Source organism: Hordeum vulgare, chromosome 7H (assembly GCF_904849725.1).
Source record: "Hordeum vulgare subsp. vulgare chromosome 7H, MorexV3_pseudomolecules_assembly, whole genome shotgun sequence".
Classification (NCBI taxonomy): Eukaryota; Viridiplantae; Streptophyta; class Magnoliopsida; order Poales; family Poaceae; genus Hordeum; species Hordeum vulgare.
The window spans coordinates 285,404,596-285,426,726 of record NC_058524.1 but is presented as its reverse complement, the minus strand read 5'-3'; positions in this window follow the sequence as shown (position 1 = coordinate 285,426,726).

Genomic DNA, 22,131 nt, shown 5'->3' with positions numbered 1-22,131 from the left:
GTTGTATGAGTTCAGGCCCCTCTACGATGGAGGTAACAGCCCTATGTCTCAGTGCTCTGGAGCTTTTGTGTCGAGTGGAATACAGGTGTTACAGAATGCGAACCCTTGTGCCAGAGGGGAGGGGTGGCTTATATAGAGTGCACTACCCCTCATAAGTGTCTAGCCTTTAAGGGTGCAATAAGTGAGATTGAATGCATACGTTACACGTAACGTATGCTATAAATGACATTAACTACAGTAGTCTAACGCCTGACCATTATCCTCACTAGAGTGGCTTCGGGCCTTCTATGTCCACCGGCTTCTGGTGTTCACTGAGTGGAATCCAGTCGTCAAGTATAAGATAATCCTCCGAGTGGTTCTCTACCAAGTGGACAAGAGGTTGTCTTAATCCAGTCGGTAGGTATCTTGTAATTCTCAAGCTAATAAGGAGGTGCCCTTGGGTAGGACTTATAGGTCATGCCGATGACCATACCCTAGGGCTATAATCCCATCACCCGGTCCCAGAATATGTCCGGTGAGGCTCCTGAGGCTTGATGCTCACGATCCCCCTTTGGCGCTTCAGCGATTCCTCTTCCCGTTCCTTTGATCATAGCCCCAGGACGCCCCAAGGCCTCCGAAGACTCTTTGTGGTGGTATTGTGCTTCGATCCGAGCCCCCGAGCAGGGGTCGGCCACTGAAAAAGCTTTCCCCCAGCACGACAACTCCTTGTTTTGATGCTCCTTGGCACCTGATAACCCACAAGTATAGGGGATCAACTGTAGCCTTTCTCGATAAGTAAGAGTGTCGAACCCAACGAGGAGCTAAAGGTAGGACAAATATTCCCTCAAGTTCTATCGACCACCGATACAACTCTACGCACACTTTACATTCGCTTTACCTAGAACAAGTATGAAACTAGAAGTACTTTGTAGGAGTGATAGGATAGGCTTGCAAGAAAGTAAAGAACACGTAAATAAAACTAGGGGCTGGTTATACAAAGAAACAACTACGAGTGTCTAACGAGTGTGGAAAAGTGGTGGTAGGAGTTGCGTAATTGTCCCTAAGCAATTGACTACGTTACTAGATCGATAGCAAGTATCACGTGGGAGAGGCCTCTGCTAGCATGTCATCCCTTACTTGGAATTCTGTGCACTTATGATTGGAACTATTAGCAAGCGTCCGCAACTACTAACGTTCATTAAGGTAAAACCCAACAATAGCAATAAGATATATTGGTCCCCCTTCAATCCCATATGCATCAATTTCTATGCTAGGTTTGAAGCTTCTGTCACTCTAGCCTGTCAATACATAGTCCTATCAACATACAACTAACCCTATGGTGTGATCCACGCACACGATCATATGATGGGCACCAAAGGACAGCAACATAACCACAAGCAAATTAAACCAACCATAGTAATTCATCAATCACCGATAGGACAACGATAATCTACTCAAACATCATAGGATAGCAACACATCATTGGATAATAATATGAAGCATAAAGCACCATGTTCAAGTAGAGGGTACAGCGGGTTGCGGGAGAGTGAACCGCTGAATATAGATGGGGGAAGATGATGGATATGTTGGTGAAGCTGACGGAGGTGTTGATGTAGATCGTCGTCACACGATGATGTCCCGGGCGGCGTTCCGGCGCCGCCGGGAGAGAGGGGGAGAGAGCCCCCCCTCCTTGTTCTTCTTCCTTCACCTCCTCCCTAGATGGTAGAAGGGTTTCCCCTCTGGTTCATGGTCTGCATGGCGGCGGAGGGGCGAGAGCCCCTCCGAGATTGGATCTCTCTCTCTGTGTCTTTCTGTTTCTGCGCTCCCAGATTCTGCGTTTCACCGTTTCTTAAATTCCTGGAGATCCGTAACTCCGATTGGGCTGAAATTTAAACACAATTTTCTTCCGGATATTATCTTTCTTGCAGCGAAAGAAGGGCTCCAACCGCCATAAGGAGTGGCCACAAGCCTGCCTGCCGCAGGCCCACCCCCTGGCCGCGGCGACAGGGCTTGTGGGCACTCCGTGCATCGCCTCGCGTTGACTCTTCTTCCCAAAAATCATAAATATTCCAAAAAAATCCCCGTAAGTTTTTTATTACGTTTGGACTTCGTTTGGTATGGATATTCTGCGAAACAAAAAACATGCAACAAACAGGAACTAGCACTCGGCACTGGATCAATATTTTAGTCCCAAAAATAGTATAAAAAAGTTGCCAAAAGTATATGAAAGTTGTAGAATATTGGCATGAAACAATCAAAAATTATAGATACGACGGAGACGTATCAGCATCCCCAAGCTTAATTCCTGCTCGTCCTCGAGTAGGTAAATGATAAAAAAGATAATTTTTGATGTGGAATGCTACCTAGCATAATCTTGATCATATAATCTAATCATGGCATGAATACTAAAACACGAGTGATTCGAAACAATAGTCTATCATTTGACATAAAGACAATAATATTTCGAGCATACTAACAAAGCAATCATGTCTTCTCAAAATATCATGGCCAAAGAAAGTTATCCCTACAAAATCGTATAGTCTGACTATGCTCCATCTACACAACGTATTTAAATCATGCACAACCCCGATTTTAGCCAAGCAATTGTTTCATACTTTAGTGTTCTCAAACCTTTTCAACTTTCATGCAATACATGAGCGTGAGCCATGGACATAGCACTATAGGTGGAATAGCATATGGTGGTCGTGGAGAAGACAAAAAAGGAGGAGATAGTCTCACATCAACTAGGCGTATCATAGGGCTATGGAGATGACCATCAATAGATATCAATGTGAGTGAGTAGGGATTGCCACGCAACGGATGCACTAGAGCTTATAAGTGTACGAAAGCTCACAAAAGAAACTAGTGGGTGTGCACCCAACTTGCTTGCTCACGAAGACCTAGGGCAATTTTGAGGAAGCCCATCATTGGAATAAACAAGGCAAGTTATATGATGAAAATTTCCCACTAGTATATGGAAGTGACAACATAGGAGACTCTGTGTCATGAAGATCATAGTGCTATTTGAAGCAGAAGTGTGGAAAGAGGATAGTAGCAATTGTACCTTCTCTCTTTTCTCTCATTTTTTTTGTGGGCTCTTTGGCCTCTTTTTTATTATTATTTTTTTTGGTGGGCATCTTTGGCCTCTTTTTTGTAAATGGGCTTCGTTGGCCTCTTTTATTTCCTCACATGGGACAATGCTCTATTAATAATGATCATCACACTTACAACTCAATATTTAGAGCAATGATGACTCTATATGAAATGCCTTCGGTAGTGTACCGTGACAATGATCTAGCATAGCAATGACATCAAAAAACGGACAAGCCATGGAAACATCATGCTAGCTATCTTACGATCATGCAATGGCAATATGGAAGTGGTGGCACATGTCATGAGACGGAATGGTGCTAGTTGCATGCCAATATATCTCGGAATGGCTATGAAAATTCCATAATAGGTAGGTATGGTGGCTGTTTTGAGGGAGGCTATATGGTGGGTGTAATGCACCGGTGAAAGTTGTGCAGTACTAGAGAGGCTAGCAATAGTGGAAGGGTGAGAGTGCGTATAATCCATTGACTCAACATTAGTCATAAAGAACTCACATACTTATTGCAAAAGTCTATTATTCATCGAAACAAGGTACTACACGCATGCTCCTAGGGGAAAGGTTGGTAGGAGTTAACCATCGCACGATCCCGACCTCCACACAAAGGATGACAATCAATAAATAAATCATGCTCCGACTTCATCACATAACGGTTCACCATACATGCATGCTACGAGAATCACAAACCTTAACACAAGTATTTCTATGAATACACAATTACTCACTAGCATGACTCTAATATCACATATTCATGTCGCAAAACTATTGCAAGGAATCAAACATATCATATTCAGTGATCTACAAGTTTTATGTAGGATTTTATGACTAACCATGTGAATGGCCAACTCCTGTTAACTCTCTAAATAGGTATAAGTGAAGCATGAGAGTTTAATTCTTTCTACAAAAGATGTGCCCCACTCTAACAAATATAAGTGAAGCAAAAGAGCATTCTACAAATGGCGGTTTTCTATGTGTAGGGAAACAGGCAATCCAAACTTCAAAAGATATAAGTGAAGCACAAGAAGCATTCTATAAAGCCAACCAAGGACTATCTCATACCAGCATGGTGCATAAAATAAAAATGAAAAATAAACACAAAAGACGCTCCAAGCATTTGCACATATCATGTGACGAATTAAAACATAGCTCCGAGTAAAATTACCGATAGATTGTAGACGAAACAGGGGATGCCTTCCGGGGCATCCTCAAGCTTAGACGCTTGAGTCTTCCTTGAATATTACCTTGGGGTGCCTCGGGCATCCCCAAGATTAGGCTCTTGTCTCTCCTTATTCCTTCATCCATCGTGCTCTCACCCAAAACTTGAAAACTTCAATCACACAAAACTCAACAAAACTTCGTGAGATCCGTTAGTATAATAAAATAAATCACCGCTTCAAGTACTATTGTGAACTCATTCTAAATTCATATTAGCATTATATCTACTGTAATCCAACTTCACCATGGTTCATACCCCCGATACTACCCATAGATTCATCAAAATAAGAGAACAATGCATAGAAAACAGAATCTGTCAAAACAGAACAGTCTGTAGCAATCTGTATATTCCGTATACTTATGATATCTCAAAAAAATCTGACAAATTACAAACGTCTGGAAAATTTGCATATAAATCAGCAGAAAAAAGAATCAACTCAAAAGTTCTTCCAGAATAAAAATGAAAATTAATTTCGTGAGCAGAAAGTTTCTGTCTTTTCTCGTCGTGATCAAACAACTATCACCCAAACTAATCGTAAAGGCTTTACTTGGCACATTATTTTTAAAAACACAAAGGAATTGTACAAGGGGATAATTATTTTTGTGAGAAACTTCCATGAAAAATTCTACATTGTTTCCATGAGCATGAACACAAGTGTTCAAGGTCGACCCTCACTTCCGCAATGCATCACCTTTCAATCGCTTCTCTTTTTGAAAAAGTTTTAAGTTCCCCTCTATATATTTTTTTTGTTTTTAAACTAAATAAAAGCACTCAACAGAAATAAATGACTCTCTAAAACTTCTGGGTTGTCTCCCTGGCAGCGCTTTTTTAAAGCCATTAAGCTAGGCATAAAGTGCTCAAGCAATGGATCCACCCGGATCCCAAGGTATATCAAAGCCAATTTTAATTAGCAATGATTTGAAATTTAGTAGTGAGCACAAGGTAACATATATCATGCAATGACAAAGTCTAACTCTCATACTATGCATTGGCATGTCATAAAAGAACAATTCATGCACATCAAGTAAAGGCCAATACATAGCATAAGCAGTTTCTTGCAATTTTATCATATTGGAAACATAGAGAGGTGGAGATCTAGTTCCTCTCTCATAATAACTGCAAGTAGGAGCAGCAAGCACATGCATATTATATTCATCAAAATCATCATGTGTAACATAAGGAAATATAGCTAGCTCATCTTCATAAGCATCATTCATATTAGCATCATGGCCACAAGCATAGCAACCATCAAGTTCATCAAAAAGGGATATTTCAAACGAATCCAAGGGATCATAGCATTCATCCTTCGGTAAGAATGAAGGGAAATTAAATAATATATGAGTAGAAGAGTTACTCTCATTAGAATGTGGACACGGGTAGCTAGTCCGCTCTTCCTCCTTTTGTTCTTTGCTCTCCTCTTCATCTTTTTCATCTAATGAACTCACAATTTCAGCATTTCTTCTTCCATAGTTTCCTACAAAATAATAGTCTCTTCTTAGGCAGCATAGTATTTCTCCTTAAATCGTTCAATATGGGCATTATATTCATAATTAGTATAACAATAATGAAGCATAGCCAAATTTTTAGATCGGTAAGGAGCATCATCATTATCATCACACCTTTTAAACAGAGCCTCAATTTCATAAGCACCCATAAAAGCAACAAACTCTTCTATTTGATCCACATCACAGTAATCATATATACCATTAGCATAAGAAGCGAAGGTTCTATGGTCATTAAATTCACAAGAAAAGGGAAGGTGTGGAGCCTTCATCCTAGAGCAACAAGCAACACCATATCTCTTGCATAGTTCCCAAGCATACCATTTCAACAAATGGATTTGATCCCATAAAATTTTCCCTTTTTGAGTCAAGCGATAATCCCTAAAGTATTCACGTTGATCCAACGTGTATCCCATTATATAATTGAATGGGGCTTTCTCAGGATTATAAAAGAAGTGCATAATATTTTCCACATAACGAGCCTCGAGGGTTTTAGGAGGTTCCCCATCTCCATGAGTAGCAAGTACACTTAATTTTTTTGGTATTTCGTGTTCCATATCCATAACTAAAGATAGAGAACAACTTAGAACAGCAAATAAAACTACTTAATGATAAAAAAAACAAGCACACACGAGGATATTAACCCCACGCTATTGCTCCCCGGCAACGGCGCCAGAAAAAGGTCTTGATAACCCACAAGTATAGGGGATCAATTGTATCCTTTCTCAATAAGTAAGAGTGTCGAACCCAACGAGGAGCTAAAGGTAGGACAAATATTCCCTCAAGTTCTATCGACCACCGATACAACTCTACGCACACTTTACATTCGCTTTACCTAGAACAAGTATGGAACTAGAAGTACTTTGTAGGAGTGATAGGATAGGCTTGCAAGAAAGTAAAGAACACGTAAATAAAACTAGTGGCTGGTTAGATAAAGAAACAACTACGAGTGTCTAACGAGTGTGGAAAAGTGGTGGTAGGAGTTGCGGAATTGTCCCTAAGCAATTGACTACGTTACTAGATCGATAGCAAGTATCATGTGGGAGAGGCCTCTGCTAGCATGTCATCCCTTACTTGGAATTCTATGCACTTATGATTGGAACTATTAGCAAGCGTCCGCAACTACTAACGTTCATTAAGGTAAAACCCAACCATAGCAATAAGATATATTGGTCCCCCTTCAATCCCATATGCATCAATTTCTATGCTAGGTTTGAAGCTTCTGTCACTCTAGCCTGTCAATACATAGTCCTATCAACATACAACTAACCCTATGGTGTGATCCACGCGCACGATCATATGATGGGCACCAAAGGACAGCAACATAACCACAAGCAAATTAAACCAACCATAGTAATTCATCAATCACCGATAGGACAACGATAATCTACTCAAACATCATAGGATAGCAACACATCATTGGATAATAATATGTAGCATAAAGCACCATGTTCAAGTAGAGGGTACAGCGGGTTGCGGGAGAGTGAACCGCTGAATATAGATGGGGGAAGATGATGGAGATGTTGGTGAACATGACGGAGGTGTTGATGTAGATCGCCGTCAAACGATTATGTCCCGGGCAGCGTTCCGGCGCCGCCGGGAGAGAGGGGAGAGAGCCCTCCCCTCCTTGTTCTTCTTCCTTGACCTCCTCCCTAGATGGGAGAAGGGTTTCCCCTCTGGTTCATGGTCTCCATGGCGGCGGAGGGGCGAGAGCCCCTCCGAGATTGGATCTCTCTCTCTGTGTCTTTCTGTTTCTGCGCTCCCAAATTCTGCGTTTCACCGTTTCTTAAATTCCCGGATATCTGTAACTCCGATTGGGCTGAAATTTTAACACGATTTTCTTCCGGATATTATCTTTCTTGCAGCGAAAGAAGGGCTCCAACCACCTTCAGGAGTGGCCACAAGCCTGCCTTCCGCGGGCCCACCCCCTGGCCGCGGCGACGGGGCTTGTGGGCACTCCGTGCATCTCCTCGCGTTGATTGTTCTTCCCAAAAATCATAAATATTCCAAAAAAATCCCTGTAAGTTTTCATTACGTTTGGACTTCGTTTGGTATGGATATTCTGCGAAACAAAAAATATGCAACAAACAAGAACAGGCACTGGGCACTGGATCAATATGTTAGTCCCAAAAATAGTATAAAAAGATGCCAAAAGTATATGAAAGTTGTAGAATATTGGCATGAAACAATCAAAAATTATAGATACGATGGAGATGTATCAGCACCTGGGGGCGGTGCGGGGCGTTCAGCCCCTCAGATGATGTCATCTAGAAATGAAGGCTTCAAAATGGGCGAAACGAGAAAACGAAAGAGAAAGTTCCACCCCCCTTTTATGTTTTTCAAACATCAACTTTTAAAATTGACAGATTTAAGTCCGGCCTAAGATAGTTCGAAATCTAGGAAAAAGCAACCAAACGTCGTGCGCGGCACCTAGGCTGGCATAGTCATTGGTGGACTATATGGGTTTCCTTGCCAGCTGCGGGCATAGTCATTGGTGGACTTAGTTGATTGCCTCTGTCTTCTCCCCAGCGCGGAGCATAGGGCTTCCAATAGGTGTCGGGTGGGCCCCTTCTGCATCCTCGGGGGGCCCTGGGCGTATACAGCCTCGGCTTGTTATTACGTGAGAGTGTCACGGTGGGGGTGTATTTGGGGGTCGCGAGGATGCTTTGGCCTCGCGGGTGTCCCTACCCCCGAGGCATAGGCGCCTGATTCCGGAATTCATTGGTGGGCTGTGTTGATTGTCGCCGTCTCCTCCCCAGCGCGGAGCATAGGGCTTCCACTAGGCGTGGGATGGACCCCTTTCGCGTCCTCGGGGGGCCCTGGGCGTATAAAGCCTCGGCTCGTTATTACATGAGAGTGTCACGGGATGAAGTATGTTCCGGGAGGATTGAAGGACGATGCAGAGGTGCGACGGGTTGATGCAAGTCCTGCGCGCTCCTTCTCTTGAGACCGGTTGAGGGCTTTTCTATTGCTCTACGTCGGCAGGTCCCAGTCCCGCACATTTCCCTACCGCCGTGACGCGTCTCACGGGGCAAGGCCCTGGCTCCCGTGATACCGACCGAATGTGCCTGGACGGCACCACGGTGGGCAAGTGGCTTTGTGACTGGTAAGGCTCCTGAGGCGCGATGCTCAGGAGCCCCCTTTAACGTTCGAGCGGCTCTGCGTCGCCAAGATCCAGTCCCGCACATTTCCCAACCGTCGTTGCATGCCACCGAATCAACGGGCACAGCTATAGGGTCAAGCCCTGCCACCACTGATAACAACCGAATGTTCGTGGACGATATCAAGGGTCGCACGTGGCCTTATTACCGGTAAGGCCCCTGAGGCGCAATGCTCAGGAGCCCCCTTTTGACGCTCAAGCAGCCCCCATCTTGTCCTGTTGATTGTGACCCTCGGAAGCCGCGTGGCCTCCCCAGGTCCCGCGACAGGGCATCGTGCACCGGTCGGAGCCCTCGAGCCGGGGGGGTAGATCGCCCAAAGATGCAAGCAAGGCAAGATGTCAGGTCGCCGGATGGATGAAACAGAAGTTATAGAAACATGAGCAAATGATATGATGGGAAGGGGTATGCCATGAGCACTTGAAGTTCCCGCAGTCAGCAGGCACTCCCTAGAGCAGCGAACCAAAAAAATACCTCGCATAGCTTCTTCACGTATGAGGGGCGCCCCATGAGGCCCGGCCCTTGGCGCCTGCACTAGCTCCGTGGTTGCCACGGGTGGCCCGCGCCACTTATGTCTCATTCTTCACATGACTTGTACTCTTGAGGCTTGGGGTCTGGTTCTATGTTGTTCCTCCACGGGGGCGGCGACTGGCGTCATGCCTCACGACCTGGGGGCGGTGGGGGCCTCCACGGCGTTCCTTACTCCTGAGGAGGATAGGCGCCCGGGGGGGACGCTTGAGGCTCTTCCTCGTCGAGGGGGTCAGGTGGTATCGCATACTCTGGTACGTAAGGCTCCATGTAAGCGTTCGATCGACCTCCAAAGCCGTTCAGCAGCGCGACGGTGGCGGTCCCTCTCACCGATGGAGGGGGATCCCCCGGCCGTGTTGCTCGAAGATCTTCCTGCGATGGGCCTCCATGCAAAGTCGCTTGTTCCTATTGGTTGGTCCCGATATTGCCTGTCCAGACTCCTCCCTTGGTATCCTCACGTGTCCCCATCGTCGTAGTTTGCGTGTGCCGACGTCTCTGCCTTCTGCTGGATGCTCCTGAGGGAGCGCTCTCATCTAGCCTCCCCGGGTTGTCGGGGGCCGTCCTCGTCTTGGTGATGGGCGCCGGTGTGCGCATTGAATGTCCTGTTGTTCCCTTCGCGTCCCTGGTGGCTGTCGGCATGCTGCGCTTCAAGGCCGGCCACCGGAATCTGGAGGAGGAGGAAGGCGGCATGCGAAGCATCTCTCTCGGTCCCGTCCAGCGCTGGTGGGGCCCTGCCGCTTGCAGGATCGAGGGCCGGCAGGGGGTGTGAGCCCCGGTGCCTGTCTCCTGTGGTCTTGGATAAGAGTGAGGTCAGATGGCCTTCTGGGCGATGGCGATCAGCTCCATGATGTGGTCTGCCCAGGCGTCGAAGCCCCCTTGCATCGGTCGCTGACGGAGCATCTCACTTTCCATCTGCAGCGCGTCGTGCGCGTTGAGGTCCCCCAAGTTGATGCGACGCGTCGTGGATGCCGAGGACGCCTCCCAGCCGCCGCGCGCCTGGGCGGAGCTGGTGCTTGTGGCGGTGGAGACGATGTTGACGATCTGGTACGAGCCGCCTGGTACCATAACGCCAGTACACATGCTTCCGGCCGCCGTGGTATTGACAGTTAGAAGCGAGCTCGACGAGGCTCGAGGAAGCATGTTGGGCACCGGCCATCGGAGCAGTGGGGCTTAGGGAAGATGAAGCCTAGAGAAGACCTTGACACAGCCCCTACCTGGCGCGCCAAATGTCGGATTTCAGGCTCCGCAAAACCCTAAAGATTCGAACTCAGGGGTGTGTGCGAAGATCTCTCTCGGGCTCGCCTCACCTAGCTCGTTACTCGATGGACAAGGCAGAGACACCACTCGATGGTGAGGAAGACACAGAACACGGTAGTTTACCCAGGTTCGGGCCGCTGAGAAGTGTAATACTCTACTCCTGCTTTGGTGGATTTCCTCCCTTGGAGGTGGGTGGCTGAACTAGTACAGTGCTCGGGACCCTCCGGAGGCTGGATGGCCTTTTCGTGGCACACGTGGGTGAAATAAATGGATCTGGATCCCATCTACAAAGTAACATATCCTCTATATATAGCGGCGGCCCCGGTCCTCTTCCCTTATCGCTTCGGTGGGAAGGGATCCCACAATGGCCAATTTCAAAGGGGGTAGGGGAACATGCTCCCCGTGTCAAAAAGTAGTCTTCGTCGGCAAAGTGGCTGTCGGCGCAGCAGCGGGTGGTCCAGGGGTGACGTCCGTCCTGCCGGCGGGCGGAGGTGGCCTTGTTGCACAAGAATGGAAACCTTTGGGAGATTCCTTGGAGACATGCGCGCGTCCTTGTCCCCTTTGCACTAAAGGGGAAACTGCACCGTCTTGCTATCCGCTGCTCGCCTGTCCTTCCCCCATGTCACCCTTCTCCTGAGGCTGGGTGTCGCCTCGGAATATACGCCGCTCCGGAGGGGTCCTGAGGGGGTCCCTGCGGGTCTTGATATTGTTCGTCCTCGTGAGGCTTAGAACCTCACGAGGGCCTTGCCTCGAGTGATGCCGGGCCTGTTGGTTTTCGGTCGATGAAGTGAGTCAGCCCTGGGTCGCAGGAAGGCAGGTCTGGGTACCCCCATTCCCAGAACGCCAACACCTCTGACTCCCCGTCCAGGGCGCCTGCTGAAGTACTCGACATGGACCAGTTGGACATCTTGGCACTCGGAGGTATCATGGCCATTGGTGCCATGGAAGATGCACGTTGGCCCCCTCATGACGGGCGCTCTCCCCCTCGGTCGTACTTTGCCTCGGGCTCGGCTGTGAGCTCCACAGGAGCCTTGCTCTTTGTCTCCTTGGCCTAGGTATTCTTCTCTTCTGGTTCCGCCGCCTGAGGCCCGAGGAGTGACAGGCGACCTTCTTCAACCCTGGCGCACTTGTTTGTCAGGTTGAACATCTCAAGTGCGATGCTCATTTCATCACTCATGGCGAGCTCCTCCTTCATCTTGAGGTCGGTGACTCCGTCGGAGAAGGCTGAGATGACGGCCTCGTCCGAAGCCTTGGGGATCTTGAGGCGCATGACCGTGAAGTGTTGTATGAACTTGTGCAGGGTCTCCCCCTCCTGCTGCTTGATGTGCCACAGGTCGTTCACGGTGAGAGCGCGGACGCGAATGCCCTGGAAGTTGGTGATGAAGCTTTCGCGCAGATCATCCCAGGAGGTGATGGACGCCTTTGGGAGGTTGAGGAGCCAAGAGAGCGCGCCGCCCTTGAGTGCCATGGGGAACTAGCACGCCATGACCTTGTCGCCCCCTCCTATCGCCCTGATACTCAGCGTGTAGAGTGGCAGGAACACGGCCGGGTCTAGGGTGTCGTCGTACCGCGGGGGGGAGGTCTGGCTTGAACTTGAGGGCCCCGCAGTTGGGTACAGCTCAGGGGCGATGGTGAGGCACCGCACCGGTCCGACAGGTGCGGCACACGCGGGGGCAACCTGGTCCTGCTGCTCCAATGGGTCTGCTTCGGGTGGGGCGCACTCCCGGCCCGGGACTTGCAGCGCGAGAGCACGCGTGCGTCGGTGCGTGGCCGAGGAACCACCTAACAGCTTGCTTCATCTCCTGGCCTCGTCTTGGGCTCGTGAGGTTGGTCGCGGGGACGCGCTTCCTGCCTAGGCTTGGGGCACGCGTCACGCCACGGAGGTGGGGTGGCACATCTTGCTTCTCGTCGTTCTCCAGGGACGGTTCGAGTCGAAACGAGCAGGAGAGCGCTGCGGAATCACCACCAGCTGCGACGAGCTCCTCGATGTGTTGGAGCCAGTAGTTGTGGCCGTCAGGGGCTGGTCGGTAGCGGAGCAGCTCGGTGGCCATGGCAAGCGCGCGCCGGCCGTGTGGCATCTCCGCTCGGGCGCGCGAGGCCAACCCAGAAGCCCAGACGAGCGATGGGGTGGCGGTGCGTCATTGGGGTGCTCGGTAGCCGGCTGAGAGGAACCTTGATATTCTTGAGCATCAGGGCCCGTGCCGGCATTCACCATGGGCGATGGTGACCAGCGCATGCTGGCGGGGCCTACGGGTGCCGGTGTGAGCAACGCGGGTGGCGCGGCGCTCGGTGCGAGCCCGGCGAGCGTCAGCCATCGGAGCGGCAAAGCATGGTGAAGGCAGAACTTGGACGAAACCTTGACACACACCCTACCTAGCGCGTCAAATGGCAGATTTCGGGCTCCGCAAAACCCTAAAGAATCGAACTCAGGGGCGTGTAGGAAGATCGCTCACTAGCTCGCCTCACCTAACTCGCTACTCGCTAGGAATGGCAGGGAACTCACTCGATGGTGAGGAAGACACAGAACACGACAGTTTACCCAGGTTCGGGCCGCTGAGAAGCGTAATACCCTACTCCTGCTTTCGTGGATTTCCTCTCGTGGAAGTTGGTCGATGAACAAGTAGAGTGTTCGTGAGCCTCCGGAGGTTGGGTGGCCTTTGCGTGGTGCAGGTGGGCGAATGGATCAATCTCCCCTCTATGAAGTAACCTACCCTCTATATTTATAGTGGTGGCCCCGGTCCTCTTCCCTTATCGTTTCGGCGGGAAGGGATCCCACAACAACCAATTTTGAAGGGGAACAGGGGAACATGCTCCCCTGCCCAAAGCTGGTCTTCGCCTCCAAAGTGGCTGCCAACGCCACAGGGACGGGTGCAGGGATGACGTCTGTCCTGCTCGCGGGCGGCGACAGCCTTGTTGCACTAAAATGGAAACCTTTAGAAGATGCCTTGTGAACCCCGGTACGTCCTTGCCCCCTTTGCACTAAAGGGTAAACTGCTCCGCCCTGCTGTCTGCTGCTTGCATGTCTTTCCCCCATGTCATCCTTGACTCTCGAGGACGAGCCTTGTCTCGGAATATCCGTCGCCCCGGAGGGGTCCTGATGAGGCCCCTTGAGGGTTTTGATGTTGTTCCTCCTCACGAGGTCCTTGCCTTGAGTGGTGCTGCGCCCGATTATCCTTGCTTGATAGAGTGGGTCGGCCCTGGGCCACAGGCAGGCAGGTCTGGGTACCCCCATTCCCAGAACGCTGACACGGGAGGAACGGGTGAATGACATGATACTTCAAGGACGGAAGCCCCGGCTGATGAGAGACCTCAAATATGCCACTGGTGCTTGGGTCGAGGAATTACCATCCGTCCTATGGGGTATGCGAACGACTCCGAATCATTCAACTAGGCATACCCCATTCTTTATGGTGTGTGAGTCGGAAGTCGTCCTGCCAAGTGACCTACGTCACAGCTCTCCCCGAGTGAAGCAATACAATGAAGCCAAAGTTGATGCAGCGCGCCGAGACAACTTGGATCTTCTGGAGGAAGAGAGGGAACTAGCCCTCATTCGTTCTACAGCGTACTAGCAAGACCTTTGACGCTACCATGACAATCAAGTCACGGGCCAAGCATTTCAAGAGGGGGGTCTACTCCTCCAACTGGACCAACACAAACCCCACAAGCTGGCACCCCCGTCGCAAGGGCGATTCACCATCTCCAAAGTCCTGCACAATGGATCTTATCGACTGTACAACATCGATAACAACATGGAGGAACCCAGAACATGGAACACGGACCTTCCCTGCAAGTTCTACACATAGAACTTTTCCTTTTTCACTCGTGTAATAAATCAGAATGAATAGAAGAATAAAGTGATTACTTTCTTCAACTATCTTTAGACACTTCACTCCGGTGAAACACACACCTAGTGAGTGGAAAATCCTTAACTGCGAACCTGTTTTCGCTTAAGGTAAAACCTTCCTCGAGTGCGGACAATCTCCTCACTTAGGGGCTTAGCTGCGAACTAGTTTTCGCCTAAGCCATGTTCGCGAGAACAAAACCATCTTGGTAGCGAACCTGTTTCGCCTAAGGTAGACCCTTCCCCGAGTAATTGCGGAAACCTCCTCACTCGGGGGGGCTTAGCTGCGAACTAGCTTTTGCCTAAGTTAAAGTGGTTCCAAATGAAGGCAAGATCTTCATTTGGGCGCCAAGATGAACAAAACAAACATTTCTTTGTAGCAAACCTGTTTCGCCTAAGGTAAACCCTTCCCCCAATGAGGACAGCCTCCACGCTCGGGGGCTTAGTGATACGTCCATTTTGCATCATGCTTTTAAATCAATATTTATTAAATTATGCGCTGTTAATACACATTATGGTACAATATTTATGTCTTTTCTCTCTTATTTTACAAGATTTACATGAAGAGGGAGAATGCCGACAGCTAGAATTCTGGACTGGAAAAAGACCAAATCTGAGAGACCTATTCTACACAACTCCAAAAGTCCAAAAAGTTGTGGAGAATTCATTTGGAATATATAAAAAATATTGGGCAAAAGAAATACCAGAGGGGACCCACCAGGAGGTCACAAGCCACTCGGGCGCGGCCTACCCCCCTGGCCGCACCCTGCATGCTTGTGGGCCCCCTGTCAGCCCTCCGTGTCCATCTTCTGCTATATGCAAGGTTTTGACGTGGAAAAAAATCATATCAGACCTTTCAGGACAAGGCGCCACCGTCTCGAGGCGAACTTCGACAGAACCAATCTAGAGCTCCGGTGGAGTTATTCCGCTCGGGAAACTTCCCTCCCGGAGGGGGAAATCGAAGCCATCATCATCACCAACGATCCTCTCATCGGGAGGGGGTCAATCTCCATCAACATCTTCATCAGAACCATCTCCTTTCCAAACCCTAGTTCATCTCTTGTATCCGATCTTTGTCTCAAAACCTAAGATCGGTACATGTGGGTTGCTAGTAGTGTTGATTACGCTTTGTAGTTGATACTAGTTGGTTTATTTGGTGGAAGATTATATGTTCAGATCCTTAATGATTATTAATACTCCTCTCGTTATGAACATGAATATGCTTTGTGAGTAGTTATGTTTGTTCCTTAGGACATGCGATAAGTCTTGTTATAACTAATCATGTGAATTTGGTATTCGTTCGATATTTTGATAAGATGTATGTTGTCTCTCTTCTAGTGGTGTTATGTGAACATCGACTACATGACACTTCACCGTTATTTGGGCCTAGAGGAAGGCATTGGAAAGTAATAAGTAGATGATGAGTTGCTAGAGTGATAGAAGCTTATACCCTAGTTTATGTGTTGCTTCGTAAGGGGCTGATTTGGATCCATATATTTAATGTTATGGTTAGATTTATCTTAATTCTTCTTTCGTAGTTGCGGATGCTTGCGAGAGAGTTTAATCATAAGTGGGATGTTAAACCAAGTAATGGAAGCAACCAAGCACCGGTCCACCCACATATCAAATTGTCAAAGTAATAAACATGAATAATATGAGCATGATGGAAACTAGCTTGACATAAATTCCCATGTGTCCTCGGGAGTGCTTTTCTCTATATAAGAGTTATTCGGGCTTGTTATATGCTACAAAAGGATTGGGCCACCTTGCTGCATCATTGTTACATTTGTTACTTGCTACCCGTTACGAATTACCTTATCACAAAATTATTTGTTACCAATAATTTCAGTGCTTGTAGAGAATACCTTGTTGCAAACCGTTTGTCATTTCCTTTTGCTCCTCGTTGGGTTCGACATCTTCCTTATCAAAAGGACTACGATAGATCCCCTACACTTATCAGTCATCAAGACTCTTTTCTGGCACTGTTGCCGGGGAGTGAATCGCCTTTGGTAAGTGTTACTTGGTAAGGAAAAAATTATATACTGTGCTAAAATTTACTGTCACTTGTCACTATGGAAAATAATCCTTTGAGGGGCTTGTTTGGGGTATCTTCACCCCAACTGGAAGCACAAAGAGATGCTCCTCAACCTATTGCACCTACTAAAAATATCTATTATGAAATTCCATCAGGTATGATCGAAAAACTGGTAGCTAATCCTTATGCAGGAGATGGAACACTACATCATGACTTGCATTTAATCTATGTGGATGAAGTTTGTGGATTATTTAAGCTTGCAGGTCTGCCCAAGGATGATGTCAAGAAGAAAGTATTTCCTTTATCTTTGAAGGAAAAGGCGTTGACGTGGTATAGGCTATGTGATGATATTGGATCATGGAACTACAACCGACTGAAATTGGAATTTCATCAGAAGTTTTATCCTATGCATCTGGTTCATCGTGATCGGAATTATATTTATAATTCTTCGCCTCGTGAAGGAGAAAGAATTGCTCAAGCTTGGTGAAGGCTTAAGTCAATGGTATATTCATGCCCCAATCATGAGCTCTCGAGAGAAATTATCATTCATAATTTTTATGCTCGGCTCTCTCGTAATGATCAATCCATGCTCAACACTTCTTGTGTTGGTTCCTTTATGAAGAAAGATAATGAACTCAAATGGGGCTATTGGAAATAATTAAACGCAACTCTGAAGATTGGGAACTTGACAAAGATAATGAGTCAGGTATAAGCCTTAAGTTTGATTGTGTTAAATCCTTTATAGACACCAATGCTTTTCGTGATTTTAGCACTAAATATGGACTTGACTCTGAGGTAATAGCTTCATTTTGTGAATCTTTTGCTACTCATGTTGATCTCCCCAAGGAGAAGTAGTTTAAATATCATCCTCCCATTGAAGCTAAAGTGGTAGATCCTATTAAAGTTGAAGAAGAAACTACATTTATACTGTTGATCCTGTTATTCCTACCGCTTATATTGAGAAACCACCCTTTCCTGTTAGGATAAAGGAACATGCTAAAGCTTCAACTCTGGTTCGTAAGAGTTGTACTAGAACACCTATACCTCCTGAACAATTTAAAGTTGAACCTAATATGCTATGTTTAAAGATCTCTTGGTTGATAATATTGGTGGGCATGTCATTCACTTCTGTGATGAAGCCGCTAGAATTGCTAGACCTGATACTAAGGGTAAACATAGACATATTGTTGGCGTGCCTGATGTTTCTATTAAAATAGCAGATCATTGTTATCATGGCTTATGTGATGTGGGTGCTAGTGTGAGTGCAATTCACTTTAACTTATACCAAGAAATTATGAATGATATTGCACCAACCGAATTAGAGGAAATTGATGTTACCATCAAGCTTGCTAATAGAGATACTATTTCACCAATTGGAATTGTTAGAGATGTTGAAGTCTTGTGTGGGAAAATAAAGTATCCTGCTGATTTTCTTATTCTTGGTTCCCCACAAGATGATTTTTGGCCCATTATATTCGATGGACCCTTCTTGAATACTGTTAATGCTAAGATTGATTGTGAAAAAGAAACGGTTATTGTAAGTTTTGGGGATGCATCTCATGCCAAAGAATTGCCTGGTAAAGATGAAATTATTGGTCTCGCTTCTAACGATGTGCCTCCTACCGATCCCTTATAACAATATTTGCTAGACCATGAAAATGATATGCATATGAATGAAAGGAATGAACTAGATAAGATTTTGTTTGATCAGCAGCCTATTCTAAAACACAGCCTGGCTGTTGAAATACTCGGGGATCCTCCTCCCCCAAAGGGTGATCCCGTTTTTGAGCTTAAACAATTACCTGGTACTCTGAAGTATGCTTATCTTTGAAAAAGAGATATATCTTGTTATTATTAGTGCTAACCTTTCAGAGCATGAAGAAAAGAGATTATTGAAAACTCCGAGGAAGCACCGTGCCGCAATTGGATATACTCTTGATGATCTAAAGGCATTAGTCCCACTCTATGTCAGCACAAAATCAATATGGAGCGTGATGCTAAACCAGGTGTTGATCACCAACGACTATTAAATCCTAAAATGAAGGAAGTGGTAAGAAATGAAATACTAAAGCTTCTAGAAGCAGGTATAATTTATTCTATTGCTAATAGTAGATGGGTTAGTCCCGTTCATTGTGTCCCTAAAAAGGGGGGTATTACCGTTGATCCTAATGATAAAGATGAATTGATCCCACAAAGAATTGTTATAGGATATAGAATAGTAATTGATTTTATGAAATTAAATAAGGCTACTAGGAAAGATCATTACCTGCTACCTTTTATTGATCAAATGCTAGAAAGACTATCCAAACATACACATTTTTGCTTTCTAGATGGTTATTCTCGCTTCTCTCAAATACATGTATCAAAAAGGATCAAGAGAAGACCACTTTTACTTGCCCTTTCGGTACCTTTGCTTATAGACGTATGCCTTTTGGTTTATGCAATGCACATGCTACCTTTCAAATATGTATGACGGCTATATTATGTGACTTTTGCGAAAAGATTGTTGAGGTTTTCATGGATGATTTTTCCGTTTATGGAACTTCTTTTGATGATTGCTTGAGCAACCTTGATCGAGTTTTGCAGAGATGTGAAGAAAGTAATCTTGTCTTGATTTGGGAGAAGTTCCACTTTATGGTTAATGAAGGCATCGCCTTGGGACACAAAATTTCTCAAAGAGGTATTGAAGTTGACAAAGCTAAAGTTGGTGTTATTGAAAAGATGCCGTGTCGAACAGATATTAAAGGTCTAAGAAGTTTCCTTGGTCATGCTGGTTTTTGTAGGAGATTTCTTAAAGACTTCTCTAAAATTTCTAAGCCACTCGCTAATATTTTGCAAAAGGACGTTCCATTCGTTTTTTATGATGATTGTGTAGAAGCATTTGAAATTCTTAAGAGAGTCTTGATCACCGCACCCGTTGTTCATCCATCTGACTGGAACCTACCCTTTGAAATTATGTGTGATGCTAGTGATTATGTTGTTGGTGTTGTTCTAGGGCAAAGAGTTGATAAGAAATTAAATGTCATCCATTACGCTAGTAAAACTCTAGACAGTGCTCAAAGAAACTACACTACCACTGAAAAGGAATTTTTAGCAGTTGTGTTTGCTTGCAATAAGTTTAGACCTTATATTGTTAATTCCAAAGTAATTGTTCACACTGATCACGCGTCTATTAAGTACCTTATGGAAAACAAAGATGCTAAACCTAGACTTATTAGATGGGTTCTTCTTCTACAAGAATTTGATCTGCATATTATTGATAGAAAGGGCGTTGATAACCCCGTAGCAGATAACTTGTCTAGATTAGAAAATGTTCTTGATGACCCACTACCTATTGATGATAGCTTCCCTGATTAACAATTATTTGTCATAAATGCTTCACACAATGCTCCTTAGTATGGTGATTATGCTAACTACATTGTTGCTAAATGTATGCCGCCTAGCTTCACATACCAACAAAAGAGAAAGTTCTTCTATGATTTAAGACATTACTTTTGGGACGATCCACACCTTTATAAAGAAGGAGCAGATGGTATTATTAGACATTGTGTACCTGAGCATGAACAGGGACACATCCTATACAAGTGTCACTCCGAGGCCTACGGAGGACATCACGCTGGAGATAGAAATGCACAAAAGGTATTACAATCTGGTTTTTATTGGCCTACTCTCTTCAAGGATGCTTGTAAGTTTGACTTGTCTTGTGATGAATGTCAAAGAATTGGTATTAATAGTAGACGTGAGGAAATGCCTATGAATTATTATCTAGTTATTGAACCAATTCATGTTTGGGGTTTTGATTATATGGGACCTTTTCCAAAATCCAACGGGTATACTCATATTCTAGTTGTTGTTGATTATGTTGCTAAGTTGGTAGAAGCTATTCCAACTAGTAGTGTTGATCATAACACTTATATTAAAATGCTCAAAGAAGTTATTTTACCTAGATTTGGAGTCCCTGGATATTTATTGACTGATGGTGCTTCACACTTTATTCATGGTGCTTTCCATAAATTGCTTGCTAAGTATGATGTTAATCATAGAATTGCATCTCCTTATCATACTCAGTCTAGTGGGCAAGTAGAATTGGTCAATAGAGAAATTAAGTTGATCTTGTAAAAGACCGTTAATAGATCTAGAAAGAATTGGTCTAAGAAACTTGATGATGCAGTATGGGCTTATAGAACCGCTTACAAAAAACCCTATGGGTATGTCTCCGTATAAAATGGTCTATGGTAAAGCATATCACTTACCTCTAGAGGTAGAATATAAAGCTTATTGGGAAATTAAAGAGCTTAACTATGATTTCAAACTTGCTGGTGAAAAGAGGTTGTTTGACATTAGCTCACTTGATGAATGGAGAACCCAGCCCTATGAGAATGCTAAGTTGTTTAAAGAAAAGATTAATAGATGGCATGATAGAAGGATACAAAAGAGTGAATTCAATGTAGGTGATCTTGTCTTGCTATACAACTCTTGTTTAAGATTTTTTGCAAGAAAACTTCTCTCTAAATGGGAAGGGCCTTACATTATCGAGGAAGTATATCGTTTCGGTGCCATCAAGATCAACAACGCCGAAGGCACAAATCTGAAAGTGGTAAATGGACAAAAAAACAAGCATTATATCTAAGGTACTCCCATAAATGTTGAAACCAATATTATCAATACCATAACTCCGGAGGAGTACATTAGGGAGACCTATCAGAACGTCTCGGACCTCGAAAAGGAATAGGTATGTGCTATGGTAAGCAAACCGACTCCAAAACATTTTCAATGGAAATTTTTACCAATTTTGGATTATTAAAAAAATTAGGAAAATTTAAAGCAGTCCGAAGCGTGCATGAGGAGGCGACAAGCCAGGGGGTGCGGCCTACCCCCTGGCCGCGCCCTGCAGGCTTGTGGCCACTCCGTGCACCCTCTGGACTCTGTTTTCTTGTAGAATACTCCCTCGGGTCGGCAAAAATTCATTATATAATCTCCCGGAGGTTTTGAACTTCGTATCTCGACAATACCTCTTGTTTTCGTTTTGAGCTATTTCTGCAGCAGATTTAGAATAAGATGTTGTCCCAAGATTCCGATAGGGAGAGCTATGTATCACACTACCTTGCCAATCCCAAGCTCTACGGGGACATAGATCCCTATGGATTGTCCTCGGAGGAGGAACATGAGATATGCAAGTATGCAGAAGAAAGCTCAGACGAAGAGGAGATTCCCTTGCCTCGACCTGAATATATGCATGTGGAGTTCAAGAAGTCGAGCCTCCCAAATACAAGGAGAAAACCCAAGGTGATATTTATCCCTTCTCGTTTTCTGCAGCAGAGCAAGGGTGAATTATGTCAAAAGATATTGAGGCTCGAGCAGGAAGTAGACGATCTGAGGGAACAAAAATTCTTGCTTAGGTGGAAACTTGATAAGCTTTCAACCTCACCCACAACTCCAACATCACCACCTCCGAAGAAAGACAAATAAACACATGGGTATGGGCACTCCCCTTGGCTTGTGCCAA